The sequence below is a fragment of the Xenopus laevis genome, chromosome 4S, assembly GCF_017654675.1.
Source record: "Xenopus laevis strain J_2021 chromosome 4S, Xenopus_laevis_v10.1, whole genome shotgun sequence".
In the NCBI taxonomy this organism is placed as follows: domain Eukaryota; kingdom Metazoa; phylum Chordata; class Amphibia; order Anura; family Pipidae; genus Xenopus; species Xenopus laevis.
The window spans coordinates 4,253,196-4,263,817 of NC_054378.1; the positions used below are offsets into that span (position 1 = coordinate 4,253,196).

The 10,622-nt window shown below is 36.9% G+C and overlaps 1 protein-coding gene across 1 annotated transcript in view; it reads left to right on the forward strand.

Moving 5' to 3' along the window:
• Nucleotides 1-441, forward strand: part of LOC108714919 (mucin-5B-like) — an 81,754-nt gene extending 81,313 nt beyond the window's left edge. Inside the window, exon 98 of the mRNA XM_041561906.1 lies at nucleotides 1-441. This exon is cut by the window's left edge and continues 441 nt beyond it. The gene's annotated coding sequence lies outside the window, so the exon portion shown is untranslated.
• Nucleotides 442-10,622: the final 10,181 nt, after the last annotated feature.

The window sequence follows — 10,622 nt, forward strand, 5'->3', positions numbered from 1 at the left end:
TTTACATTTCTATCTTTATGTAACTTTAAGACACACATACGATTTGTAGGAAACTAAACAGCCATTTTTCCCTTCTATGGGTGACTATCTAAACTGAATAAGCACATACAATTATCCAGCACTTAAACCCTGATACTGATTAAATATGACACTCTGCACTAAATCAAGGGGAAAAAAGTCATATTTGAGTAAATCTGGATTTAACCAGTAAGTAAAAAAAATGAAGGACTGTAAACTTATTTTATTCTTTAATTTAACGTGTTTTCAGAACGTATTTCTGTGTTCTGGGGCAGGGAATGATTTCAGCTATTTATTTGTCTGAACAAGTGATTATATGACCTGTGTACTTATATCACATCCACGCATCTTTGTGTTGTGTTTTACAGCTCCAGAGGACAACATGATTTATATATAGATTAAAACTCTTTTTTAGCATTTTAAGAATGAGTCTCTTGTCTTTTTTTTTCATCAATCGAATTATTAGCGGTAAAAGGAAAATGAAAATCATTATGTTATGGTTTATTCAGGAACCCTTGGTCATAACTAGTCACAATTGTAGATCTCATATCTTTATCGGCCCAACACCTAGGGGATTATTTATCAAAGTCCGAATTTATCTCAATATTTTCTGCTACAAATCCGCTCAGGTCTTTTATGCTTATTTATTATTACATTTTCCCAAAAATTTGCTGTGCAGGAAAAAAATCAGATTTTCAAGTTTTTTTCAGATTTTTCATCCAATTTTCACGAATTTTCATCCAAAAACTCAGAAAACTTCAGGGAATACTACGAAACCTAGCGCACCTCAAAAAATCATTGGGACTTCTCCCATTGACTTATATACAACCTCAACAGGTCTGAGATGCCGGATTTTCAGATTCAGACTTTTCCATTCTCGGGTTTAATAAATTCCGAAAAATTCATGATTTTTTATAAAAAAACAAACAAATTTTTCGTGATTTTTGCAACTAAGTTTAGTAAATAACCCCCCTACTTTTCTGTAACCCATCTCTAGAGATGCATGCCAAGAAACATTAACAAGCTTACAGAGCAATTACAATAATGCTTTTTGGGATTCTTGTAAATATCTTGAGACTCAAAGCAAAGGATAACCCCGATTTAATCCAGAACATTTAGGGAAGAGAGAGAAGATTGACAACCGGTGACAAATCGCCTCTTCTTGGTTACCCAGCACTCAATATGTGCTAATGCCTACTACCCCCTTCTCCTCCACCACCTCCAGCCTGTGCTACTTAAAGAGCAAGTCACTCAGTGGCGTAACTAGATGTTACTGGGCCCCACAGCAAATTAATTTTAGGGCCCCAAACATATCCAGAGGTTGTCCTGTTTTACCAAAATGTATTGAAATTGTATATGAATTTGAGCCTCATGGGGCCCCCTATACCTCCTGGGCCCCCTGCAGCCGCAGGGTCTGCTTCCTCTATAGTTACGCCCCTGAAGTCACTGGTGTATGTTATGCCTTAAAGGCACAAAGAGTTGGTTATTACTTTGCACACAAGTATTGTTGGCTACCTATGGTCTACTTTGGCTACCAGCACTCATAATATGGGCTAATGCCTACTACTACCTCCTCCTCAAAGCAGTGGATGTTACTTTACACTTATAAGTATTGTTAGCTATCTATGGGCTACTTTGGCTACCAGCACTCAATATATGCTAATGCCTACTACCCCCTCCTCCTCCACCTCCAGCCTGTGCTACTTAAAGAACACGTCACATGTTTATGTTATGCCTTAAAGGCATAAAGGCACTTTGCACTTACAAGTATTGTTGGCTACCTATGGTCTACTTTGGCTGCCCAGCACTCATAATATGGGCTAATGCCTACTACTACATCCTCCTCCAACCTGTGCTACTCAAAGAGCAAGTCAGGTGTATGTTATGCCTTAAAGGCAGAAAGAGTTGGTTATTACTTTGCACTTTTGTTGGCTACCTATGGCCTACTTTGGCAGCCCAGCACTCAATACGTGCTAATGTCTACTACCTCCACCTACAGCCTGTGCTAGTTAAAAAGCAAGTCACAGGTGTATGTTAAAGACACAAAGTGTTGGTTATTACTATGCACTTATAACTATTGTTGGCTGTCCAACACATTACCTGGCAAGCACTAAACTCATATGTGTTGACCAGATTGTCATATATTGACAAGTGTAATTTGTACATCATATTGATTGTTATATTCTTGTTTTGTACACAAGGCTTCTCGTTGGGAAAGTTTTTTGTGCTCATTAATTTATGTTAACTTGCCCAGCATGGACACAGGGATGCATTATAAATCGCATTCAAGAAATGCCCATAACCCAATAAACCCTTTGTAAAGCTCTGGCCTTTAGTAGTCAATGGGGGCTGCTGCAGTATATGACGTCCCCATTCATCTTGCTGTTAATGATATGAAACCAAGACAATTCTGATGCTGGCGACAATTAAATGCATGCCCATTGACTTTATTGTTGACAGCGTCGGAATTGTTGCCGGCATTGATTTTGACGCCAGCAAATTGACGCAGGGGTCCAAACAGCACATTTTTAGCCATTTTGCAAATTTCACGGGAAAACAAAACCTTGACAAATTTGCCCATCACTACTAAAAGGAGCACTAGCCCTGGGTGTGAGGTAAGTATAAACAATCACTTGGGGTGTCTCACTATTGGCACCCCAAAGTAAAAAGTCTCCATCCTTCTTCAATTGAAGATTTTTAATGCAAACCGTAATTGCCCTCAATGGCTGCCCATAGCACATAGGGCCAGAAGTAAATATGCCACGATGGGCCAGATTGAGTTTAATAAAAAAAAAAAGCTTACAGTATCTCCTAACTCGATTCAAAATTTGAATTGAGAAAACATTATATTAATTTATGGGTGAGGTTCAATGCAAGGAGAAAAAACTTTTCACATAATCCAGTTCCAATTTTTTTCTTCTTATAGACTAGAGTTTTCATGTGATTGGACCTTAATTAGAAGAACATTTTTTCTCCTCAAATTTAATCTCACCCACAAGTTTTCACGGGATAACCAGTGGCGTAACTACCGGGGGAGCAGGGGGTGCGATTGAGCCAGGGCCCGCACCCCCTCAGGGCCCCCCGGCAGCTCGCGCACCACTGTGTTTTTAGGCAAATGCGGCTGTATATGCGGGCATTTCCGGGTGTACGGAGGGGGGCAGGGCCCGGCTGCACGTCCCGCGCCAGGGCCCGCCCCCCTCTAGTTGCGCTGCTGGGGATAACCCATGAAGTAACATTATCTCATGGAACTGAATCTAGCTCAATGTGTTGTTCGTATGGGATATTTAAGAATAACCTTTTATTTTCAAAGTGATGAAATTATTAGGACTGAATGGGTCAACTGCTGGAACCATCAAATGGACAGTCCCGCTGTCAATTATACTGTCCTGAACAGTGGAAATAATTTCTTCCGTATACAGTTGGCAACAAAGGGAAGTACAGCAACTGATATTGTATGTCAGTTCCCAACTGGACCATTTCCACATAGCTTATTCCCTCCTCTTGTAGGACAGAAATGTAATGGCTCTTTGGCTTAGTAGTAACTTCCAGATAATTGGGAATATTGTTTACATGTGGTTGCAAGCAGAGCAACCTGGGTGGTCTACTGGTTCAGTAATAGAACCCATATCCAAACTGGTAGATAGTTAGTTGCAACCAGGTTGGAACTAGGGGTAGGCAGAATAGGCACTTGCCTGGGGCACAAAAGCTGGGGGCGCCAAGCACGTACCTCTTCTGTCGCCTACCCCATGTCTGGTCCCCTCTCTCCGGCTGTCTGTTCTATTAGACCCTGTATTTGCACTTCTGCGCATGTGCGAAATGCCGCTTGCAACGTGCATGAGCAAAATGCCACTCGCAGACCGCATGCACGAGTGCCCAGTAACGTAACTTGGTGGGGGCGGGCCCTGGTGCGGGCCTTGCAGACGGGCCCGCCCCCACCCTCGTCTGCATGATTTTTCTCTGCCGCTGCAACCGACTCCAGCCGGCTGCAGCGCGCACAATCTTCCGTGGGGGCCCTGCGGGGGTGCGGGCCCTGGCCCAGTTGCACCCTCTGCTCCCCCGGTAGTTACGCCCCTGTGAGTGCCCGCACGCGCATGTGTGGAATTGCAAATACAGGGTCAAATAGAATAGACAGACTGTCTGAGACTATGAAGAAAAGAACTTCTGCTTTAAAAACAATGCATTGTGTCAAATACTGCAATGCCTGAGCAGGGCACATTAACATTTCAAAAGTAATTTCACCATTTAAACAGTTCCACATTGTATTGGTGTAAAAGAACACAGAGGCTTTTGTTTCTTTATTCTTCTTTATTTTGAATAGGAATTACAACTCTGTACTTCATCCTACTTCTTTTTTTGTAAGCCAATAGGTTGACATAACATTGATCCAGTATTGCAAACCAGCACATTTTATGTATGTTTAGTTTAGGCCCCTTTTAGTGTTAAAATAAATTTTATTTCTTTGAGGTACATTCATTTGAGCTTATTTATGCATACATGTAGCACCATAACCTAAGCAAGCTTGATTGCTACTGTATTTTTGTTTTTAAAGATTTAAAAAGCAAGCAATAATGGCATGGAAAAAACAGAAAAAACATGGACTTCGAAAGACTATTTTTTTTGGGGGAGGGGAACGTGTTAACTTTTTAAGTGGTCGCTTTTGGCACAACATTCTGGCCATTTTGTATGATATCTTGACAAGTAGTAACACTACAGCCGCACTCTTCCACATGTGTGTAATAGGTAAGTATGCTGTTCCCATCTGGACATAAGAGTATTATTTCCTTCAGAGTGGAGCTTAATTCAACGCAGCACGTGCATTTAGTCTCCATCATGTTGGTAATCATGGAGTACCTATGACAATATAGAAACAAATACAGACATTAAGTAACTTACAGAATGAGGTTCCTACTGTCTCTCTTTTTTGCATGATAATCAAGACCACTTGATTTTTCATTTTATTCTAATCACAATAATATATATAATATTTTGGTGTAAGGGTGCTTTGTGATGTCATCTATTATAACCTATGTTCGGTGATGTAATATGAATCCAATGAAGCATTGTATCTGTTGCATCATAATGTAACCCTTATTACAAAATTAACAGATATTTGCACCTTCCTCAAAGCACCCTTATGAGCGCCATAGGGGTAACATTACTATTATTAATATCTTTTATTTAAAAAGAGAAAAGAAAAGTAAAACCCCGTATGTCTTTGTATTCTATAATCACTTAAAAGAGTTTACACTGCTGCCAATAATTAACTAAAAACCTCTTAAGTGCCTGCGCTATATCTATATGAAGATCACCAAAGTGCTATGTGCTCAATTATATTATACGGTCAAATTAATTAGACTGCAATTCATTAAACATTCTAATACATCAATTGTAATTAATAGTGATACTTTTTAAAAAACACCAATTGAATTCAATTAATAAGACCAATTTTAAAATTATTACCTATGTGATTAATTTGGTTCTCCTATGGCCTGTAATAATACAAGGTATTAAAGATGGAGACAAACCTCCATCTTTAATACCTTTTATTATAACAGGCCATAGGAGAACCTAATTAAATTGATGTATTAGAATGTTTAATGAATTGCAGTCTAATTAATTTGACCGTATAATATAATTTAGCACATAGATATAGATATAGCACAGGCACTTTAGAGGTTTTTAGTTAATTATTGTCAGCAGTGTAAACTCTTTTAAGTGATTCTAGAATACAAAGACATACGGGGTTTTACTTTTCTTTTCTCTTTTTAAATTAATAAAATCAAATTGGTAATTGTACCCCCTGTGTCCATTTTTAAGGTAATAAGTTGCTGAGAAAATACAACCTTTTGATATTAGTAATATCTTGTTTTAAATAATCAACTCTGCATTTCATACATTGGAACAAGGCAATTAACACATTAAGATAGGGATCTGTCATATGCTATGTGGTTCAAATTAAATTTAGGTTTGAAAAATAACATCAATTCCCTTTTCAGTACAAACACTGTGCAGTTTATTCAATAGCAACAATAACAGCTATTGCTTAAAAGTATAGTAAAGTAATTTAGGTTGAAAAGAGGCAGATGTCCATCAAATTCAACCTTTTATATCCATATAAAAGCTGCCTAACCACTAGATGATCCAGAGGAACAAATCTGAAGCCTCTCCAATGAGGGGCAAAACATTCTTCGTTGACTCCAATATGGGAATTGGAACAGTCCCTTCCTAACATATAATATAATATCAATATTAAATCTCCTTTCTTTATCAGAATGGATGCCGTTGTGTCTGCTAGAAGGATCTACTGGTAAATAAAGCATAAGACAGTCTTTTTTTCTAAACCATTTACCAGGTTAGTTGTCCCAAAATGTCCCAATCAGTAGTCTGATGTAACGGACTTAAGAAACTAAAATTGCTTTTCTGAAATTTGAATGCATACACGTACACAAGATACACAAGATACACATACACAAAAAACAGGAAAATAATCCCTTAAATTGCAATCCTTTACACAATTCTGTGTGTAGCTGTGTGTCTCAAACATGTAAATAAGTTTATTGAAACATCTTCTATTCTGAACCTTTTGTATTACATGTAATTCATGTATTGTTGCCTTTGGGTAGAACATTGACCTTGGCTAATGTTGGATGATACAGCAATGTTCACATGTAGGTGTGAAACTAATGTATATGGTCATTTGAATTAATGTCACAGCATTACATTTAAAGGCAATACCAGTGTTTCCAACCAGACATAAACTGGATCCACCCAACAACCAATTAAACAAAGTAATAGATTGGTTTAGAATAAACTGTATTAAAGAGGATTATGTACCCTAGGCTTAATCATATGCTGACTAAATTTTTTTGGACTATGAACCCCTGCCTAGAACCAATTATTGTTGTTACTTACATGTATGATGAGCTGCAGGTCCCTGCACAGTATGTTAGATCAACTGGTTCTGCTGATTTACAGTCTCCAGATTGAATGTGTGTTGACATGTTGTACAACGAGCAATTTTTCTGAACAGCTACAAAAAAAAAGAGCACATTACCTTGTATGATGGACCTACTCCAGCAATAACCAGGCTTCATAGGAGTGAAAATACAGATAGGTATAGATACAGATAGATACAAGTACCGTGGCCATCAACAATTAGGTCTTTGCTTTAATTTTTCAGCTTGTAGAAGACTATCCAACGCTACTTGCTGACTGGTTGATTCTGGCAACTTGTGCAGTTTAAACCCATAATTTACAAACATTATCTATTGAGTATACTGAAAAGGCCATACACTTAATATAGTTGTTGTTTTGTTTGGGGGAACATTATTAAAATATCCTGGGGTGGGATAAATTCCAGCGAGTGGATCTGAGTAACGTTGCTTAAAACTAGTGATAACTGGAACTAATGATGTATTGGTATAACAGTACTTCTAGTTATCTGGTCTTCCATTCACTGTAGCATTTTAAAACAATTAGCATTTTTCTTTAAAAATGTGCATATATTTAATTATTTAAATTTTGTTCTGGAACCTTACTTTTTGGAATTTAAAATGTAAGACGAGTACTAACCAGACAAGACTAGAAGATCAGTTAGGGGAGTTAAGAAAAGGTAAATTAAAATAATAACAATAAAATCTAGTGACTAGCATTATTATGCTTTGTTGCAGATCCAAGAACCGGATATAATGTTATACATTTTGGTTTAGAAACTTTTGGCTCATAAAATGCTATTTAGTTTTTAATAGTTTTATGCCATTGTATCGATTATAACTTGTCTTTCATCTGCATAAAATTTGCTGTCATACTGTTATCATTTGTTTAACATGAAAATCAAATAAAATATTTTCAAAATAAATAGAAACTTTTGGGGGGTTATTTAGCAAAGTCCCAATTTACCTAATTTTTTTCTGATAAAAACTCTGACCAAATCCGCACAGGTTTTTTCACCTTATTTATTAATACACTTTCCCTAAAATTTTGTTTGCATGAAAAATATGAATCGTATGAATTTTTCAGATTTTCCATCCGAATTTTTTCAGATTTTTGTCAGAAAACACCAAAATCTTCAGGTCATTGCACGAAACCCAGCACAGATCAAAAAATCTTTGGGAGCTCTCACATATGGGACTTATATGAAATGTTGGCAGGTCTGAGATGCCGGTATTTTCATTCAAGATATGATATTAATGAACATATTGCATTGTGTTTGATTATATTAAAAATTTGAAGTATTACTGGGCTTTTCATGGAATATACAAGACAAATACTTACCCTGCATCTCACAAGTCATACAGCAGCCTCCAGCAGTCATGTTAATTGTGCCCTGTTGATATAAAGATTAAAGTGCAAAAGAAGTAAATACTAGAGAACAAGTAAGTGGATAAAGACTTTCTTCCCTAGTTTCAACTATAAGATTATATGACAACTAGTGGCACATCTTCTGGGGCAGCAAATAATCTGCAGAAGCCATTTTATTTGGCTTTCCCTTGGCCTGGATTACCCATATACAATAGGGCCAGATTAATTAAGATCCAATTTTAGATCAATAGCTAGATGCAATTCAACAAGAAAAAAGTATTACTCATTGATTATCACATGAAAACTTTATTAAAGTCTATTGGAATTAAATTGGGAGAAAAGTGTTTTTCTCCTCAAATTGAATCTTGCATATATGTTTTCATGTGATAAACCATAACAATAATGCTTTCTTATTGATATGAATCTGGACCATAGTGTCATCATGTGATACTCTTTGGCCTTTCCTCAAAATAGATAAAGTAAACTCCCAAAATGTATGCTGCATGATATATTGTGATCATTCTGCCCATATTATTTGGAAACGTGACACCCACACACTCCTAAAGTCAAGATCAATCAATTTCTGTAAATTAAATCTTTCTAAAGAAAATGGGTTGGCTTGGCTAAGGAAGAATAAATCTGGCTTGTAAATAGTGCTCTGCATATTTCTTCCTTCTGTATATTGAATTGCCTTTCGTGAGGAGTTGAGCAGGAAGCTTGACTGTGGAATGGCAATGGATGTAATCTATTGTAATCCACAGTAATCCAGTCCTTAGGAGGGATATAGATGAGCTAGGAAGAGGGCAGACACAAACTAACTAAACTGGTTAGAGGGAAGACTTAAATTATGAGGGGAGACTGTCAAGGTTGGGGTTGTTTTCACCTGCAAGGGAACATGATAACTCTTTACAAGTACACTAGAGGGCATTTTAGATAGATAGATGATAGATAGATGTGTGTGTATTTTTCACATAAAAGGATCAACACCCCAGTGACCACCCCTTCAGACTAGAGGAATAGAACTTTCATTTGAAGGAGCATTGGTGGTTCTTCACAGTGAGTGTAGTGAGGTTGTGGAAGGACCTGCCGGATTATGTTGTGATGGCTTATTTTTTAATGCCTTTAAGATAGCCTTGGATAAAATTAATGCTATTAAGCTATTAATGCATTTTTGTATTCATTATCACTCCAGGACTTGGATTCTTGCCCATAGTAAATAAGTTATTATGTCTCCCAGTTTATAGCCAAATGCCTTACCTCTTTGCAATCTGCAGCATTAAATTCTGGGCACACAGTCTTCTCAGCCACCAAACCATATGCCTGACTACAAAGATATTTAATACAGGGGTTGTCTGGAGGAATGAAGGTTTCACCAGGCTTTAAGGAACAAAAAAGCAGGCAGAAAAAAATGTAAACAAGATTTAGGTCACTGTTAAAACATTTGTGCAGTTTCATAAGTTGTGGCATCTTGTCAGGAATAATAATGCAGGTCTCCTTAATTTTCAATGATTTTTTGAAAATGGATTTGTATATCAGCCCATTCTCCTTATGGCCTTAACCAGTACCTTAAAATCCTTCTGCAAAGATCCACCATTTGTTGGTTTCTATGCAGATCATATTGCAACCCTATCAAATCTGTCAGTATGGGGCAGATTTATCACGGGTCAAATTGAAAATTCAAATATTTAAATTAAAATTTCGAGTTTATTTTAGTGTAATTCGACTAGGGAATAGTCCCAATTCGATTTGAATTTAAAAAAAAAATAGAAATTTGAAATTTATTTTGTACTGTCCCTTTAAGAATCCAAATTCGACTATTCGCCATTGAAAACCTGTTGAATTGGTGTTTTAGCCTATGGGGGACCGCCTACAATAAATTTGGAGTTGTTTAATGGACTTTGGAAAAATTTATGTTTTAAAAAAATTAGATCGAATTAAATTCAAATTTGATTTAAATTTGCAGCTCAATCCTATTCACCCATTTTTCTTTTAAAAAATGATTTTTTAAAATAAAATTCAATTTGTCGTTTTTTTAAATTTTGAGTTCATGGGACTTTTTAGAAACTCCCATAAACCTATATTCGAAAGGAGATGTACAGTGGGGCAGGTAGCACTACCTGGGGAAAAAGAGCTCTGGGGAAACGAACATTTCATGTAAACTGAACTGTGTTATCCACCCATAGTGGAGTGAGAGACGGCGCTAGGTTCTAGACAGATCCACGTAAGCCAGTGCAGGAATATTATTGAATTGCACTTGTTCATTAATTCTTTATATAAAGTTAAATTGTTTTACTGCAAACAGT